At 40.5% G+C, this 19578-nt stretch overlaps 1 protein-coding gene across 1 annotated transcript in view; it reads right to left on the reverse strand.

Moving 5' to 3' along the window:
- The window catches only part of LOC138761745 (uncharacterized), a 186074-nt gene that overhangs the window by 145294 nt on the left and 21202 nt on the right, over window positions 1–19578 (reverse strand). Inside the window, exon 3 of the mRNA XM_069934429.1 lies at window positions 10292–10418. The gene's annotated coding sequence lies outside the window, so the exon portion shown is untranslated. The remainder of the gene's footprint in view (window positions 1–10291; window positions 10419–19578) is intronic.

Below are 19578 nucleotides of genomic sequence, written 5' to 3' on the forward strand. Positions count from 1 at the left end.
GTGGAAGAAGGCCCAGAGCATGAGTCATGGTCTGGAGGACAGTTTAGAATGTTGGGATTTCAAAAAGGATGCAGCCAGAAGGATCCGGAACAAGCCAGTTGTTCCACTCTCTCTGTAAGCAACACAAGAAGTCAACATCAAATTTTGTGCTCTCTCTGTCTCAAAGATCTTTTGGCTTCAGTTTACCAAATGAACTGAATTTTGTTTATGATCTTTGGTTCAGTTGAGATCGAAGTCTTGTGAGTCTTGTGTGTTTTGTGTTTGTTTTGTGTCTAAGTTTTTCAGTGTGCTGGTTGGAAATATAACTTAGACTTTAATTACATATGTTATATTTAGGCTAGGGAATTTATTAGTTTTACACTGTTATAGAAATTTGCAAAGTAACCAGTGGGCATTGTTATAAAAGGGGGGGGATTTTGAATTAAAGTTTGAAGGTGAATTTTTGTTAATAAAGTAATTGTTCATCTTTACCCCTGTGTGATCTGCCTTCTTTGTGGTTGCTGATTTGATCTTGTAACATAATTTGGGGGTATTGTTCAGGATCAAATCAATTTGGAAGCTTTAGGGGCAATTGACTTGTACTTAGTTATCAGTCGTCTGAGTTTGACTCAACCTCCAGCTTGAAATTAAAAATAAACGGTGAGTGTATAAATCACCAGCAACTATGAATATTGACCAGTTCATAACTAACCCTTCAATGGTTAATTTAAAAATGGCGAAAAAGGTCAGAACTGATGGTTATAGTTGGCAAGTTAAAACTTACAATAAGAACAAGGATGGAAAAAAATGAGTTAAGCACTATGTAGGAAAGTGGGTATTTGAAGAAGCTACATTAGAACAGTTTCCAAAGGTGAAAACTTCAAGGAAGTAAAGTTGGCTTTGAGAAAACTAGAGTTAGAGGAAAAAAGAGGGGCAGAAAGGAAAGCTGAATGGGAAGCAGTAAGGCAGGCAGAAAGGGAGGAAATAGCAGTCGCAAGGGAGGAGAGAGAGAAAAAATGGAAACATGAGCTAGAACTAACTAAATTGGCAGAACCTAACCCAAGGGAGAAGCCCAAAACCCATGTGCTGGTCAGGAGGAGAGGTTTCTGGTTAGTAGAGGTGAGTTCCTCCATTTGAAGAAGCTGAAATAGACCAGTATTTTCAACATTTTGAGAAGGTAGCTGTAAATTTAAAATGGCCACCAGACCAGTGGTCACTCCTGCTACAAAGTGTTCTTAAAGGGAAAGCCCAACAGGTGTACTCGTGTCTCACTGTACAACAAGCAGCTGATTATGAATTTTGAAAGCAGCTATACTCCGATCTTATGAACTAGTCCCAGAGGCTTATAGACAAAAGTTCAGGAGTTTAAAAAAGCAGCAACCCAATCTTACCTGGATTTTGCTTATAGGAAGATTGTGTGTTTTGATCAGTGGTTTATTGAGGGAAATCATTCTGATGGAGGAGATTAAAAATTGTGTTCTGACGATATTCAAGTGTACTTGGCAGAGAAAAATATAAAAAACTTGACAAGAATTGGCTAAATTCGCAGAGGAATATGCTTTAACCCACAAGCCTAAGTGGACACCAGGGAAAACCTTTCAAAGGAATACTGGTGAAAATCCAAGTAGAGTAGAAAGAAAATCTAGAAGTGAGGTTAAAGGAAGAGAGGAAGAGAAATGGGTGAAGGAAAAATTTTCGAGTGTTATTTGCCACTGTTGTAAGAAGCCATGGCACATAATAGCAAATTGTCCTGTACTGAAAAGGAAGAAAGAGAAAGGGGTGGTACCAACTGCCTGTGTTCAGAGTGAGAAAGTTAGGGATATTTTATGACTGAAGGTTTCATTTCGGTTAAAGAAGGATCCAATCAAGTGCCAGTTAAAATCCTATGGGATACTGGAGCAGCCCAATCGCTTGTATTAAGCAACGTTTTGAATTTTGGTGAGGAGACCGATACTGGAGATGTGAATTTAATTAAAGGGATTGGTGGTGAAGTGGAGCCTATACCTTTGCATAGAAGAGTGATGAAATCAGACTTAGTTAATGGCCCAGTTACGATAGGGATAAGATCAAGTCTGCTGGTGGATGGAGTTTCTCTTTTGTTAGGGAATGATTTAGCAGAGGGTAAAGTCATACCTGCGATGAAACTCACAAGTAAGCCATTGGTTTATGAGTCTGAAAAGGATTTGGAAATCTACCCTGCGTGTGCCATTACTAGAGCCATGTCTAGAAAAAAGGTAGAGGTAGAGAAAGTCTGTGATGATCCTGTAGTGGAGACAAACATTGAGGACAAACCTAAGGATCCACCTTTGCTGTTGTCAAGAGAAGAATTAATAGCTAGACAAAAGCATGATCCTGATCTTGCTGGGATAAGAGATAAGATTCTGTCTAACCAGTAAATTGAAACTATGACAGTAGGTTACTTTGTTCAAGATGGAATACTGATGAGAAAGTGGAGACCACAAGTGTTATCTGCCAGTGAAAACTGGGTGGTAATGAGGCAAGTTGTAATTCCCAAAACTTACAGGAATTAAATATTAAAGTTGGCTCATAGTACATCTTTAGGAGGTCATCTTGGAGTGAAGAAGATGGTAGAAAAGATAAGGAAACAGTTTTATTGGCCGAAATTAAGAAAGGATGTTGTGAACTTTTGTAGAACCTGTCATACTTGTCAACTGGTGGGCAAGCCTAATCAAGGACCACCAGTGGCACCTTTACAAACCATCCCTGCTTTTGGGGAGCCCTTCTCAAAAGTGATAGTGGATTGTCTTGGCCCATTGCCAAAAACCAAAGCAGGAAATGAATAATACTAGTTAATATTAGTTAATACTAATGTGCACAGTTTCAAGGTTTCCAGAGGCTATTCCCCTGAGAAACATTAAAGCAAAGACAATTGTGAAGGCTATGCTAAAGTTTTTCACACTGTTTGGCCTACCAAGGGAAATTCAATCGGACCAAGGGAATAATTTTATGTCTGGAATATTTCAACAGGTGGTGTATGAATTGGGAGCCCATCAAATTATGTCATCTGCCTATCATCCTGAAAATGAAGGGGCCTTGGAAAGGTTCCATTTAACTGTGAAAAATATGATGAGGGCTTATTGCATGGAAAATAATAAGGATTGGGATGAAGGAATCCATTTGTTATTGTTTGTTGTTAGAGAGGCAACTCATGAGCCTCTTGGCTTTAGTCCATTTGAGTTGGTGTTTGATCATGAAGTCAGGGGTCCATTACTATTGTTGAAGGAACAGTGGATACATAATGATATACAATCAAATCTGTTGGATTATGTTTTCAAATTTAAGAACAGATTACATCAGGCTTGCGAGATGGCAAGGAAAAATTTTAAGATTGCTCAGGGAGAAATGAAAATTCGGTATGATCAAAAAGCAAAAATTAGGGACATTAAACCTGGCAACAAAGTATTGGTTTTGTTTCCAATGCAGTCAAATCCTTTGACAGCTCAGTTTTCAGGACCATACAAGGTGAAATCAAAAATTAACCACGTCACCTATGTCATTGAGATGACTGATTGTCGAAGAGAGACACAGGTCTGTCACGTGAACATGTTTAAACCTTACTTTGAGAAAATGACTGAGGAGGAAACTAGGATTCCAACCAAGGTGATAGTTATAGAGGAAAGTAAGGAGGAGATAAGTTTCATGGAAGGTCATGGAGCACAGAAAGCAATAAGCCCCAGGCTGGAAAATTCCATAGTTTTGCAAAACTTAAAAACCAAGTTAATGCATTTGACTAAATCAGAAAGGGAAGAAATGAAGACATTACTTATGAAACTTAAGGATATATTCCCAGATGTTCCAAGAAGAACTACTGTGGTTTGTCATGATGTGGAGGTCGGTGATGCTAAGCTTATTAAGCATCATCCTTACTGAGTTAATCAGGAAAAGAACAGATTGTTGGATCAAGAGGTAGATTATATGCTCCAAAATGACATCATCTGAAAATCAAGTTCAAATTGGAGTTCACCCTGTGTTCTGGTACCTAAGCCAGATGGCTCAATTAGTTTTTTTTACAGATTATCGAAAGGTAAACATGGTGACAAAGACTGATGCATTCCCTTTTCCCAGAATAGATAATTGTATAGATAAGGTGGGGAAGGCTAAATTTTTTACAAAGATTGATCTCTTAAAAGGATACTGGTGTGTTCCTTTGACAGAGAGAGGCAGGGAGATTTCTGCATTTGTTACACCTTCGGGATTGTATGAGTATAATGTTATGCCTTTCGGGATGAAAAATGCACCTGGCACATTTCAGAGAATGATTAATGCAGTAATTCAGGATTTAGAGCACACAGGAGCCTATATCAATGATTTAATAATTAGTACGGATACATGGGAAGAACACATGCTTGAATTAGAGCAGTTATTTCAGAGACTGGTGGAAGCGCACCTCACAGTGAATTTACACAAGAGTGAGTTTGGACATGCCACTGTCATTTATGTGGGTTATATGGTAGGACAGGGACGGGTGTCACCGGTTGGAGTGAAAGTATTGGCTATCACTGCATTCCCTATCCCTGGTAATAAGAAAGTTCTTCAGAGATTTCTAGGTATGATTAGCAACTATCGTAGATTTTGTAAAAATTTTCCAGAAATTCCATTGTCATTAACAAAACTACTTGGAAAGAAATAAAAATTTATCTGGTCAGATGCATGCCAGGAAGCGTTTCTGAAGATAAAGACCATTTTATGCCATCAGCCTGTACTTGTGTCCCCTAACTTTGAAAAGCCATTCACTTTAGCCGTGAATGCCAGTGATGAAGCGGTTGGTGCTGTACTTTTACAGAAGAAGGATGGTGATGGAGTAGAACATCCTATTTTGTACTTCTCGAAAAAGTTTAACAACCATCAACAAAATTATTCAACCATTGAGAAGGAGTTATTAGCACTTGTTTTAGCATTGCAATATTTTGATGTGTATATTTGTACTGCTCACAAAATGTTAATAATATATACTGATCATAATCCATTAGTTTTTCTGTCTAAAATGAAAAATAAGAAGATGGTTATTGAATTAGAGCTTACTATTACAAGAGTATGATTTAATTATTACACACATAAAGGGGACAGATAATGTAATAGCAGATTGTTTGTCAAGATGTTAATCTGGGTAGATATGAATCTAATCACATACTTACTGTAAAAAAATTGAGTTTTTATTTTATTTATGTAATACTTCCATTAATTGTTAAAAATTTGTTCTTGTGGACCAATTTATTTTTAGCAGGGGAGGTGTTACAGAGTTCTGTGTTGTGTATTGGCCTTTGTGTTGTGTGGTTTAATGTAAAAAAATGACATTTTGCCGTAGAGAGCCAAGGTGAAGGTGGACTGCTGAGAGTGTGGGAGACGGACTGAGCATGTGCAGAAAATGATCTAAAAATTTCTGGACTTGGATGATTAACCACCACTGGGTGGTGCTGTGGAGTGGAAGAAGACCCAGAGCATGAGCCATGGTCTGGTGGACAGTTTAGAATGTTGGGATTTCAAAAAGGATGAACATTCTGAAGGCAGCCAGAAGGATTCGGACCAAGCCAATGGTTCCTGTTCCTCTCTCTGCAAGCAACACAAGAAGACAACTTTGAATTTTGTGCTCTCTCTCTCTCTCAAAGATCTTTTGGCTTCAGTTTACCAAACAAACTGAATTTTGTTTATGATCTTTGGTTCAGTTGAGATCAAAGTTTTGTGATTCTTGTGTGTTTTGTGTTTGTTTTGTGTCTAAGTTTTTCAGTGCGCTGGTTGGAAATATTACTTAGACTTTAATTACATATGTTATGTTTAGGCTGGGGAATTTATTAGTTTTACACTGTTATAGGAATTTGCATAGTAACCAGTGGGCATTGTTATAAAGGGAGGATTTTGAATTAAAGTTTGAAGGTAAGATTTTTTGTTAATAAAGTAATTGTTCATCTTTACCCCTGTGTGATCTGCCTTCTTTATGGTTGCTGGTTTGATGTTGTAACACTGAATCTAAAGCCATCCTGTGTTTACTTTTAATTTTTCCACTATTTCTCAGAATGTTAAAGCACATTTGTTTCTCATGTTTCCAGTTCTGATTGACTTGAAATATTAACTGCCTCCATCTCTTCGCAAATGCTACCCAACCTACTGAGTCCCCCCAATGTTTTCTGTTTTAAATTTTAGATATGCAAAATCTGCAGTTTTATTGCTTTACCACCAACTATCTAATTCACACCACTGGAGATCTATTAACATTCATAATGGTGCATAAAGGTTTGTCTGGCATAGAGTGGCTTATGTGTGTAAATTTTCAGCCATACAAAAATTATCATAAGGAGAAAGAAAACCAGGAACTCACTTGAGAGGTAAAATTGGTGATCAGAGAAAAGTGAAAGCAGATAATGATCCAGTCCAGTGAACTATAATATTAATTGTTTCTTCCTCCACAGATACTGTCTGACTTATTATTTCCTTCATTTTCTGTTTTTATACTCTTAATTTACTGCAGATTTCAGAGAATCTATAGTACACCAGTATGAGAAATAATATTCAATTGACATGAAAAAAGTCAATGACAAAGAGTGAATTTCTGGTGGTTGACCAGCTATGCCATCCAGAATACAATTGTCTTATGATCTAAATGTGACAGTCTGCTGATCAATCTCAGCCGCAAAAAGGTGTCTGAGTGAGTTCCCTCCGGGTGCTCTGGTTTCCTCCCACCATTCAAAAATGTACAGGATTTGTAGGTCAAATGATGTATTTGAGTGGCATGGAATGGGCCGGAAGGATGTGTTACCATGGTGATTGTCTAAATTTTTTTTAAATGGTAAGAAATAGTACAGGACATTCAAACTATCATTTGCTGTGCCACCATTCAATAGGGTCATGGATGATCCTCTACCTCAGTACCAAATTTTTACATAATTTTTTTTACACATAAACCTAGGTGAGTCCCCTTGTCCTTATAAATGATGATATCATCCACTAAATTTTAACCAAAGTCTTGGAAGTAGGGACATAGTCAAATAATTTTCTTGGGGAGGGATGAATCAAAGCAAATGATAATTAATGAAGTGAACTCATGATCCTGTGCTGGAGAAAAATATAAGCGGCTAAGTCTGGAATACACATACCCTTTGCACAGGGTAATATGTACAGAAATTATGTGAAAATTAAACATGGTATCTTGCACATTTCCTGGTTGTTTTTGTTCACTCCACCACTGCTAAAATTCAATGTTGCAATGAAAGAAACAAATACTAAACAAGGCCTGGATGTAGTGCATGCTGCTCTGATTGTTGGCACTGTTTGTGGATTGAGTATAGTGTTGGAATGCACACCAGTGCTTTCAACTAACCAAGACTGACTACATGCTTAAAAGTCAGTGGTGAAGATAACGCCCTGTGATGAACGGAATTTCTGAATTGGGGTAGTTTTCTGAAAATACTTGAGTTCTGAACTCAGGTTGTATGAACCCACATTTAATTAAGTGAATCATGAAACACCAGATTAGAAGTGTAATTGGGCACAATGCACCTACAAAGGAAAAGTAAATCAGTTTCCCCCGTATAGCAAAAGAGCTATCATCCTGCATAAGATTAAACACCATCCAAACCCTTAAATGGGTTGGGCAGTATAACATCTGTAGCCACATGTTTCAGCCAAAAATGTTTGTTTCATTGTCTTCAGGATGAGGAAGAGGCAATTGAAAGTTGAACACTTAACATAGAACTTAACAGCACACTACAGGCCCTTTGGCACTTGTGCCGAACTATATGCCTACCCTCTATTTTTCTTTTATCCAAATGCCTGTCTAAGAGTCTCTTAAAAGCCCTTATTGTTCCAGCCTCCATCACCACCTATGGCCACTCATTTCAGGCACCTACAAGTCTGTATAAAAATCTTACCCCTGATGTCTCCTCTAAACTTTCCTCCGTTCACTTTGTACAGATGTCTGCTGGTGTTTGCTACTCCTTGGAAAAAGGTGCCAGCTGTCTATGCCTCTCATAATTATGTAGATCTCTATTAAGTCACCCCTCATCCTTCTTTGCTCCAAAGAGAAAAACCCTAGCTCTGCTAAAATTTCCTCTTAAGACTTATTTTCCAATCCAGACAATAACCTGGTTACTCTCCTTTACATCCTCTCGATAGCTTTGACATCCTTCATGTAATGAGCAGACCAGAACTGAACACGTGTGGTCTCATCAGAGATTTATAGAGCTGCAATATTACCTCACAACTCCTGACTAATGAAGCCCAGTATACTATAGGCCTTCTTAACTATCATCATCCTGGATGGCAACCTTGAGAGTTCATAGATTTGGAGCCCCAGGTCCTTCTGTTCTTCCATATTGTTAACTATCCTACCATTAATCATATATTTGCCTTCAAGTCTGACCCTCCGAAATGCATCACTTTACATTTATCTGGATTGAACACCATCTGCTGCTTTTCCACCCAACTCTGCATCCTGCCTATATCCTGCTGACCCATGACAACCTTCGACTGTATCCACAACTCCAACCTTTGTATCATCTGCAAACTAACTGACTCATCCCTCCACATCACATTTCTTTACAGTTACAGGCATTTTTTTAAATCTTTGAGATGCGGGTCTTACAATGAAAACTGCCACCTAATGCACTGGGTGTTAAAGCCACTTTATGTCGTGAAGAAACCAGATGGCAGAGGACCAAAATTACAAAGTGCAAACCAGATGAGGGCAGCAAATAGATGATTCTCCCCTCAGAACTCTAGAGAATTTGTTGGATTTATACACCATCACCGACAATAGCTTCAGGCTCACCTTTATTAATATCAATTATTTATTGACAGATTGTTTAAAAATAATTAATTCTGCCATAATGGGATTTTAACCACATTCCCTTTGTTACTAGTGTGGGTCTCAAGAGTACTGTTATAATGATAAAACTGTAGCAGTAGCTAAGTAGAGTCAAAAGAACAAGATCAGTACTCAGTGGGCTCATCTGCACTCCAGTAGTTTATTGAAACTTCCCATGCTGCACCTCAAGTCCCGCCCTTGTGCTGGAAACCACGTCATGACGTTGCCCCGCACGAATGCGGACCCAACCCAGTCGGCAGAAAAGACGACCCGGCGGCACCATCTAGACGCGGCTGCTCCGGTGCCACGACCATAACACGCAGAACTGATTCGCCTGCTATCAGAGATGTGCACCGCTACACAACCTCCCCTTCCCCTGAACTGCCAATAGTGTGCCGTGCCCCCGAATCCTGTGTTAATTTCACCTTAGGGGACCTGCCCCTACGCTTGGCTGGCTCTAGGGAAACTGGCTGGCTGAGGTCGAGATGTGCAGGCTTCAGGCAGTTCCTCCTGTCCCCAATGTCTAGTGCGACATGTTGCCACTCCTGTAGGGTCACTGGAGAGGGAGGGTATGCATACCTCAGCGAATGAACACGTAGTCAGCTGTCTTCAAGTCTGTGGGGATTGAGGTGGAGTGGTGACTGTGGTGGGAGGGTAGTTATGGTGCCAGGAAGCCCAACCTGTTCCTCAGTTTCTGCAGTGCTGCCCCTGCTGTTGTGCCATTGGTGGTGGGGAGGAATTCTCCAGGGAGGGTCAAAGGGGTACCGTATATCAATTCAGCTGAGGAGGCCTGGAGGACCTCCTTGGGTGCTGTCCAAGTGTCAAGGAGCACCCAGGAGAGCTTGTCCTCCCAGTTGGGTCCATTCAGGCAGGCCATGAGTGCCGACTTTAGGTGGCGGTGGAAACGTTCTATCAGACTGTTAGACTGTGGTTGGTAGGCAGTGAATTCCGAGACATATACTAAGTGGCATTGCTGGTGTGCCGACCAGGGGTCTGCTCTCAAGGAAGTAACGGAAATGCCTGACCGTGAGATAGAGGGCTAGAGTTCCCAGTCAAAAACATTGTATTTTAACTTGGGGGATGCAAATGATGGCTGAAGAAGCTCAGTGGCCTCCAATGTCCATCGACTAGCTGTTCACCCCTTGTTTGGGTTTTGGGCTGCTGCTCTGTCTAGGAACGCATCAGCTGATTCATGGCGGATTCGTTCCCTCTTTTGGTGCACCAGAGAATGTCTGCCTTCGCTGCGACTTTACAAGGGTCACTGAAATATGCATCCGCTAGCAGCAGCTGGATGTCATCGGGCATCTGCTCTAAGAATGCCTGCTCAAACATGAGGCAGGGCTTGTGGCTCTCTGCCAGCATGAGCATTTCATCAGTAAGGGCAGATGGCATTCAGTCCCCTAGGACATGCAGGTGCATAAGCCTGACTGTTCTCTGGCTTCTAGAGAGCCCATAGGTGCTGATGAGGAGTGCCTTCAAAGCAGAATATTTTACCTTCCTCTGGTGGGGTCTGTATGAGGTCATCCACTCTGGCTGTGGTTTCTTGGTCCAGCGAGCTGACGACATAGTAGTACTTGATGGAGTCTGAGGTCATCTGCTTTATCTGGAACTCTGCTTCTGCCTGTCCAAAACAAATGCATGTTCAAAGCATCCAGAAAGTGGTAAGTTTAAGGGAGACTACACTGACTGCTGCAGCATCCATAATGTTGAGTCCAGAACCACCTGGACCCGTTGGGATCACCAATGTAATGGCAGCTAAATGGAGTCGAAAGAACGAGACCAGTACTCAGTGGGCTCATCTGCACTCCAGTTGTTTATTGAAACTTCCCACACTGCACCTTATGAGGCCACGGGCATGTCCTACCCTGGCACTGGAAACCACGTCACGACTTTGCCCCACGCATATGTAGACCTGACCCGGCCAGCAGAAAAGACAATCCCAGCAGGGCCAGGAGCTGGTTCACCTGCTGTCAGAGATGTGCATCACCACAAAACCACTTAATCTTTTGATATTTTAAATTTCTCATTGAAATGGGAAACAGCCCCTTTCCTAGAGAGGATTATGTTTATTTTATTTATTTACAGTAGAAGCCGATTTTGGTTATTGAAACTTGTGCCAATTACACCAAATTAATCTACACCTCTATATTTTGGAGGGTGGGAGGAAACCAGAGCATGCAGAGAAAACCCACACAAGTCACGAGGGAATGTACAAACCCCTTATAGACAGCACCCAGGGCTGGCGCCAGACTATTTTGCACCCTAGTCGACAGAGGATTTCTCCTTTTATTCAGCTAGACATGAATCGTTTTCAAGGATTGATTTTTTTTTAGTATCGCCACGTTTACAGGGGAAAATACAACAAGCGGAATATAAAAGCAGGGTGATTTCGGATCATTCTCTGTTATACTTTACATATATAACTTCTGAGAAAGTTCAAGTGGCTTATCGTTGGAGGTTTAATATAATGTTAAAAAATATGGAATTTATTGATTTTTAAAAAAAAACAAATTAATTTCTTTTTGAAAGAAAATTCTAATTCTGTTCACAGTAAATTTGTAGTATGGGACGCTGTGAAAGCTTATTTAAGAGGACAAATAATTAGTTATACTTCTAAAATAAAAAAAAGAATCGATTAAATCAGAGTCTTGAGTTAGAGAAACGGATTAGTGAGTTAGAAAAGGAGTTTCAGAGAGATGCTACAGAAGATCAGAAAATAGAATTGTCTAGGTTGAAACTGGAATACAATACTTTGCAATCTTATCAATTTGAATGTATGATTAATAGGACTAAACAACGATATTATGAATGGGGAGAGAAAGCCCATAAGGTATTGGCATGGCAATTAAAGAAGGAACAGGTTTCGAGGACTATTAATGCTGTTAGATGGAATTCGCTTATTACGTATAAACCTCGTGAGATTAATGATGAATTTTGTTCATTTTATAAAAATGATGGAAAACAAGAAAACGGATCGATTGATCGTTTTTTATCACAGTTGAATTTACCGACGTTAGAGGATATAGATATACAGGAGTTGGAAGCACCATTTACTGACTCGGAAATTAAAATGTCTATGATGGAAATGTCGAACGGTAAATCGCCTGGTAATGATGGATTTTCAGTTGAACTTTATAAAATTTTTTACGATGACCTCTCTACGGTGTTTGGAAATGTACTACGTCAGGTTGAAACATAGTAACATAGAAACATAGAAGATAGGAGCAGGAGTAGGTCATTCGACCCTTCGAGCCTCCTCCGCCATTCAATGAGATCATGGCTAATCTTAAAGTTTAGAACCCCATCCCCACCTTCTCTCTGTAACCTTTAATACCCTTATTCTGAAGGATTATATCTAATTCCCTCTTAAATATATTTAATGAACATGCCTCTACTGCCCTCTGTGGCAATGAATTCCACAGATTCACCACCCTCTGGGTAAAGAAATTCCTCCTCATCTCGGTCCTAAATAGTTTGCCTATTATCCTCAAACCATGGCCCCAGGTTCTGGATTTTCCCATCAATGGAAACATCCCATCTGCATCCATTCTGTCCAGTCCTGTCAGAATTTTATATGTCTCTATGAGATCCCCTCTCAATCTTCTAAACACCAGCGAGTACAATCCCAATTTGCGCAATCTTTCCTCATAAGTCATTCCTGCCATTCCAGGTATCAGCCTGGTGAATCGCCTCTGCACTCCCTCCATTGCAAGAACATCCTTCCTTAGATAAGGTGACCAAAACTGCACACAATACTCCAGGTGTGGTCTCACCAAGGCCCTGTACAGCTGCAGTAAGGTATCCTTCTTCCTATACTCAAACTTAACCGCCTGCTGTACCTGCATGCTCGCCTTTAGAGACTGATGTACAAATACCCCTAGGTCTCTCTGCACTTCCCCATCTCTTAATCTATTGCCATTCAAATAGTAATCTGCCCTCCGGTTTGTATTACCAAAGTGGATAACCTCACATTTATCCACATTGTAGTGCATTTGCCATGTATCTGCCCAGTCCCTCAATTTATCCAAATCACACTGGAGCTTCCTGACCCCCTCTTCCGTGCACACAACCCCTCCTAGCTTAGTGTCATCTGCAAATTTGGAGACATTACATCCAAACCCCTCATCCAGATCATTAATGTAAATTGTGAACAGTTGGGGTCCAAGTGCAGATCCCTGTGGCACCCCATTGGTCACCGCTTGCCACTCAGAAAACGAGCCATTTATCCCAACTCTCTGTCTTCTACCTGCCAGCCAGTTCTCAATCCACATCAGTACTTTTCCCCCAATCACATGAGCCTTGATTTTGGAAGCCAGTCGTTTATGCGGGACCTTATCGAAGTCCTTTTGGAAGTCCAGGTACACCACATCCACTGGCTCTCCCCCATCTATTTAATGGAGAACATTATGAATTGCCTGAGTCTTGTTCTAGTGCTTTAATTACAGTAACTCCAAAGAAAGATAGAGATCCTTTGAATGTATCTTCATATCGACCAATTTCGTTGTTGAATGTAGATTATAAAATTATAGCTAAAATTTTAGCAAATAGATTGGTTAAGTTTTTACCTAAGCTGATTCATATGGATCAAACAGGTTTCATAAAGAATAGATATGCCTTGGATAATATTTTAAGTGTGATTAGTTTGATTAATAGATTTCAACAATCTTCAGACCATCCGATGGTGATATCTTTAAATACAATTAAGATGAATATTTTTCCATGTATACAATATTTATTTCAATCTATTCCGTATTTACTTGAATAAATTTAATGCTGATAAGTGTGAGGTGCTTCATTTTGGTAAGAAGAATCAGAACAGGACATACGTGGTAAATGGGAGAGCATTGATGAATACAGAAGAGCAGAAAGATTTAGGAGTAACGGTACATCGTTCCCTGAAGGTAGAAACTCACGTGAATAGGGTGGTGAAGAAGGCTTTTAGTATGCTGGCCTTTATCAATCATTGCATGGAATATAGGAGTTGGGAGGTGATGTTGAGACTGTATAAGACGTTGGTGCGGCCTAATTTGGAGTTCTGTGTGCAGTTCTGGTCGCCTAATTATAGGAAGGATATAAACAGAGTGGAGAGAGTGCAGAGAAGGTTTACCAGAATGTTACCTGGGTTTAAGCATCTAGAGTATAGGGAGAGATTGGACAGATTAGGTCTTTATTCTTTGGAGCGTAGAAGGTTGAGAGGGGATTTGATAGAAGTATTTAAGATTATGAAAGGGATAGACAGAGTGGATGTGGATAGACTATTTCCGTTAAGAGGAGGAAAGATTAAAACAAGAGGACATGAGTTAAGAATTAAGGGGCAGAGGTTTAGAGGTAACATGAGGGGGAACTTCTTTACTCAGAGAGTGGTAGACGTGTGGAATGAGCTTCCGGGAGAAATAGTGGTGGCGGAGTCAATTGTATTATTTAAGAAAAGGTTGGACAGGTATATGGATGAGAAGAAGATGGAGGGTTATGGGCATTGTGCAGGGAGGTGGGACTAGAGAGGGGTGTTTGGCTCGGTGTGGACTAGAAGAGCCTAATGGCCTGTTTCCGTGCTGTAAATTGTTATGTTATGTTATTTTTTTTTCAAAATTTGAATAAAATGGTTAGGGAGTTTTTATGGAGCGGTAAATTTTCAAGAGTAGCCTTGAATAAATTAACTTGGAAATATGACCTAGGGAGATTACGTTTACCACATTTTCAAAATTATTATGAAGCAGCCCAACTTAAATTTATTAGTTCATTGATGGATTTGGAACGGCCCCCTAATTGGGCCAAAATTGAGATGGCAAATATTTTTGAATTTGAAATACATCAATTTCATATAGGCAACATAATGTGCCAATATTAAAACATTTAATGAAGTTATTGACAAAGAAAAAGAAAATTATAGGTTCTAGTGGTGAATTGTCGGCCTTAACTCCGTTGTATAATAATCAACTTATTTCTTTCCCAATACATAATCGAAGTTTATTATATTGGAGATTTAAAGGTGTGGAAAATTTGGGAGATTGTTTTAAAGAAGGTAAATTTTTATCTTTAGATCAGATAAGGGACAGTTATGGTATTGATAAGAATTCTTTGTTATTATCTTTGTAATTATCAAATTCGATCTTTGGTAAAGCATGTGTTTGGTAGAGATATGATTTTACCTGAAATGACTAAATTTGAGACTTTTCTTATGGAGGTACCAGAGAAGGGTTATATTTCAGTTATGTATCAAATATTACAGGATGGTATGGATAAAAAGGGTTGAGATAAATCTAAAGGTGAATGGGAAGTGGAAATTGGTTTTATTTTTTCCGAGGATGATTGGTCAAATATTTGTTATGATAGTGTAACTAGACTGATAAATGCACACTATGCAATGATTAATTATAATTTTTTACATCAATTATACTTAACACCTGAAAAGCTAAAAAAATATGGTTTTCATGAATCAGATTTGTGTTTTAGATGTGGTAACGCTGTTGGAACTTTTTTCTATGCTGTTTGGTCATGTATATATACAATCTTTTTGGAAGAAAGTACAATTGTTTCTGGAATACCTGTATAAGATTAAAATACCTTTAGATCCCACAGTATTTTTATTGGGTAGTTTGCAACCTCTGAAAGGTGTGGGATTAGATAAATTTCAACTTGCTTTTGTATATTTAGCATTATCTGTAGTAAAAAAATGTATTGCTAGTACGTGGAAAGATACAAATATGATTAATATTAATAGATGGCATAACAAGATGAAATATTGTTTAATAATGGAACAAATCACATATGTTTCGCGTGATAACTATAGTTTTTTTATTAATAAGTGGTTGTTATTTACAGAATATTTACATTTTGATTTACATTGATTAGATCTTAATATGTATGCTTAATTTTTCTTTTTTTTCTCTTTATGGCTCTCCTTAGGAGAGTTGGCTAAAAGGGGGGGGGGTTCTCTTTTTTTTCTTTCTTTTTTCTTTTATATATATAAAATATATCGTTCCTGTTTAGTTTATTGTTATATATGTTACTTATTATCTGTATTTTGAACGAATAAATAAAGTTTTTAAAAAATATATATTTTGCACCCTAGGCAAAGCCAACTACTTACACCCCTCCCCCCAAAAAAATGCCAACTTCGATTTTCAAAACTAGATGTTTTGTAGAAAAAAATAAAGGACAAAATATGAAACTGCTAAATTTACTTTAAATTTCAAGCAAGAGCAAAGTAAAATTACTGACCTAGAAGATTTTCACAAACTTTGCAGCTCCACTATATTTAACATAATATAAAATATATTAGCGTAAACAGTATTTTGCATTAACTGTTAACAAAAAATAAGAGGGTACAAAATGCAAAAAAAATGCACTAAACAACAAAGCTTATAATGAAACAATTAATTGAAAGCATAATAATGTATCTTTTATCAACAAGAATAAAACTATTCACAGGCCTGACTACTCAAAGTGTTAGCATTTATCTGCTGTCAAAGCCAATTTCCTGAAATTTAATAAAGAGGTACTGATTGTGTGTGGGTGCTGCATAGGCACAATGCAGATATCTATTTATAAACCAATTACACAACAAAACAAATATATGAACATGAAGAAACTGATGGGGGAAAGACAGGCTCTATCGAGCTACTGCTCGATAGCAAGGCAGACACGATCACTGTTCTGGCCTCCCCCCCACCATCTCCTCTGTTCTGGCCTTCCTCCTCCCCTCTGTTCTGAACTTCCCCCTCATCCTCTCTATTCTGGCTTCCCCACCCCAACTCACCATCCCCTCTGTTCTGGCCTTCAGCAGTTCACCACATTCACCCTTGTTTTTTTTTTATTGTCCAGCAGGGTGAAGTGGGGTGCAAAGTCTTACAGGTTAAGCTAGTCTGGTGGCTTGATCTTCCACACTGACCGGCAGAGCACCTGTTATTGGGTTTCTACTGTGCCACTGTCTTGACCCAGACCTCCATCATTGTGTCAACCTGCTGGGGTCGTGATGGCTCAGCCGGAGTAATTGGGGTGCGGGAGATGGTGCAACAATAGGTATTGAGTGTCTGTGGAAAGAGGGGAGGTGCTGATTGATGGGGGTCCTCCAGGCACGAGGCCCCAGATGGAGACCATTTCCTCACGCCTATCCAGGTAAGCCACGTATATGTATTAGGGATTCACGTGGAGGAGCTGAATCCTTTCGATCAGGGGATCGGTTTTATGGCCCCTCACTGATTTTGTCGCAGGACTGGCCATGAAGACATCAGCCAGGAGGGTAGTGTGGTCCCCGAAGCGGACTTCCTGGGGAAGGAGAAAATTCTTTCGTAAGGGGTAGCATTAATGGCAGTACATAACAGAGATCGAGTGGTGAGGAGCGTCGAAGGACCTTCTGCCAGTGAGAGACAGGCAATCCCATGGACTTTAGGGCAAAGAGGATGGCCTTCCACACAGTGCCGCTCTCTCTCTCTCTCTACCCGACTATTCCTCCGGGGGTTATAACTTATGGTCCTACTGGTGGCGATACCTCTGGCCAGCAGGAATTGGAGCAGCTCGTCATTCATTAATGATGACCCCTGGTCGCTGTGGATGTACAATGGGTATCGAAACAGGGTGTACAGGATGCGGAGGGCCCCAATTACTGTGATGGTGGTTATGTCAGAACAGGGGATAGCCAAGGCGAACCGTGAATACTCATCGATAACTGTGAGGAAGTATATATTGCTGTTTGTGGAGGGAAGGGGGCCCTTGAACTCCATGCTCAGGCTTTCAAAGGGATACATGGTTTTTAATCAGGTGTGCCCAACTTCCAGTTGGTAGAAGTGTGGCTTGCACTCTGTACAGACCCTGTAGTCTCTGGTCATGTCTCTGACATAGAGTATGGCAGATTCTGAGATTTGTGATAAAGTGAAAAAGTCTCGTGACACCAAGGTGGCAGAGGTCGTTGTGGAGGGCTTTGAGGCGATCCACCTGGTCTCAAAATTTTATCTTTCTTAATCTTACCCCCCTGTTTATTGTTGAACATGAATGCCATGGCCCATTGGTCTGTGAGCAGGGTTAAATGTCTGCCGGTCAAGTTGTGCCTCCAGTGCTGTACTGCCTCAACTATCACCTGAGCCTCCTTCTCCATAGAGGTGTTGGACTTCAGGACTCTGGAGGATGCGGGAGAAAAATGTAAAGGGGCAACCTGTCTGATTGAGGGTGGTAGCCAGGGTGAAATCGGATGCATACCTCTCCACCTGGAAACAGGCAGATTCATCCACCCCACCATATGTTGTCTTCCTTTATGCAGCAGAAGGCTTCTCTTGCTTCACTTGTCAGGGGGAAAGAATTGGACCTGATAAGGGTGGGGGAGGGGCTTTATCTGCATGATTTGGAACCCACTGGGCATAAAAGAACCCCAGGCACCTTTTCGGGGCCTTGAGGCTGGGGGAAGGGTGAGGTCTAGCAGAGGCTGCATGGGGTCAGGGTCGGGACCAATGACCTCATTCTTCACAAAGCAACCAAGGATTGGCAGTCAGGTAGTGCAGAAAACACACTTATTGTAGGTTAGATTCAGGCATTTGGCAGTGGTGAGGAATTTCTTTTATACTGCTGCCACCATGTTATGTCTCCATGTTACTTGGGAGGCTTCTGAAATAACTTAGAGATGCAAGGTCTAAATAACAGAAGAGACATTACTTACTGATGCCTTCCACCATCTCAGGAAACTGTTCACACACATATATATATATATATATATATATATATATCTATATGCCCCACAGTGGTGCACTACAGTTACTACAGTGAGAAACGTGTATTCTCGCGCGGTTACAAAATAGTTCACATTATCCTGACTATATAACAGTCTTGCAGGTCATGGCTGCAGATTGTGACATTATCCAGATATGGGAAGGTAGCATGCAGGTCATTTTGATCTACCATCCAGTCTATCTCCCATTGGAAGACGGAAATGCCATTGGTGACATCGAAGGGGACCGTAAGGAAGTGGTAGAGGCAACCATTTGCCTCAAAAGCTGTGTAGAGGCATCCTCAGGGCAGATGGGGAGTTGATGATAGGCAGATTTCAGGTCTGTTGTGGAGAACACACAATACTGGGCAATTTGGTTGATCGCATCCGCAATGCGAGGGAGCAGGCACACATCCAGCTGCGTGTAGTGGTTGATGGTTTGCTATAGTCAATCACCATTCTGCATTTATCCCCACCCTAAGCTCTTAAATAATCCCCTTGTTGAGGAGTTGTCCTACCTCTGCCTTTATAAACATCCTGTCCTCCTCACTGTATTGCCTGTTTTTGTGGTGACTGGCTTACTTGGGGATGAGGTTGGCAAATAGTGGTGGGGGATTGATGTGGAGAGTTGGGTCAGTGGGGGAGAGCAGCCGGTTCAGGAACTGTGGGTTTCCGAGCTTGAGGAGAGGGCCGTCCTCTTTCATAGTGACACTGGAAGTCTAGCCCCAACACACTGGAGTGCAGAGCTGCAGCATAATGAGCTCCCCCCCTCTGATTTGGCTTCCCCCCTCTCCTCTATTCTGCCCCTTCCCCTCATTTCGACCCCACCTCTGTTCTGGCCTACCTTCAAAGCCTGCCACTATCACACAGTACTCATTGCTGATCATGCTCATAAAGTCTCTTTATGTCATGCCCCGTAAGGTCAGTATCACCATAGGTAAGCTGGAGATTTCTGCAGAGTCTTTGAAGCTAGGGCGACTTTGTTGGCAAATGGTTTTGCCTCAAGGAAGTAACATTGGACAGTGTCAGGATGAATAAAATTCTATGTGCTCCCATTATGTAAAAGGCATTTAGTCACCTGGTC

The sequence above is a fragment of the Narcine bancroftii genome, chromosome 1 (assembly GCF_036971445.1).
Source record: "Narcine bancroftii isolate sNarBan1 chromosome 1, sNarBan1.hap1, whole genome shotgun sequence".
NCBI lineage: Eukaryota > Metazoa > Chordata > Chondrichthyes > Torpediniformes > Narcinidae > Narcine > Narcine bancroftii.